Here is an 811-nt window from a genome sequence, read left to right on the forward strand (position 1 = left end):
GATGTCTCTGTTGGTCTTCATTGTACACTAGAATCCTGAAGAATTAGGCTCTCATACCAGTAAGGAATGGACTTGCTAGGAAGAGCAAACAGTCAAAGAGAGAGCAAGCTTTTTTCTTCCATATCCTTTATACACCATGGCAGCAGAATGGTGTATAAAGGTTGATCTTTCTACTTCAAAAGATCTGGATTAACGGTGGGTCTTCCTAGATTGGATTATAACTGTGTCTTCCCACTTCAAGTGGTTTAATTAAGAAAAAAAAATCTCTCACCCAGCCATGTGGTTCTTTGTTAATTCCAGATGTGGACAAGTTCACAATGAAGAATGACCATCACTCCATAGAAATACTTGGAAATGATGTCTTCAAGGAGCTACAGCATTTCCAGTATCTTCTGTGACTATGGCTCCAGGAACCCTATGGGCACCAAAATCTTTGGATGCTTAAATCCCCTGTATAAATAGTGTAGAGTTTGCATGTAACCTGTGTGTACTCTCCCATATGCTTAGCTCTAGAGATCAGAAATGATCTTCAGGTTACTTATAATACCAAGGATGATGTAAGTCCATGCAAATTTTTGTTAAACTGTATAGGAGGGAATAAAAACAAGGGAAACCATCTGTATGAGTTCCAAACAGGTGTAATTTTATTCTGAAAAAAAATTCTCCAAGTATTTGTGTGGGAGAGGGGACCAGGAGGGGAGGGGGAGGCACAGAATAGCACAAGTTGGGGGCCAGAGGACAAGAGACCGGGGAAGGCTTTATGGAGCTATCCTGGGTTAAGAAGAAAAACAGTTTCATTGCATTATCCTAA

This window comes from Rattus norvegicus, chromosome 13 (assembly GCF_021556685.1).
Source record: "Rattus norvegicus strain SHRSP/BbbUtx chromosome 13, alternate assembly SHRSP_T2T, whole genome shotgun sequence".
NCBI classification, from domain to species: Eukaryota; Metazoa; Chordata; class Mammalia; order Rodentia; family Muridae; genus Rattus; species Rattus norvegicus.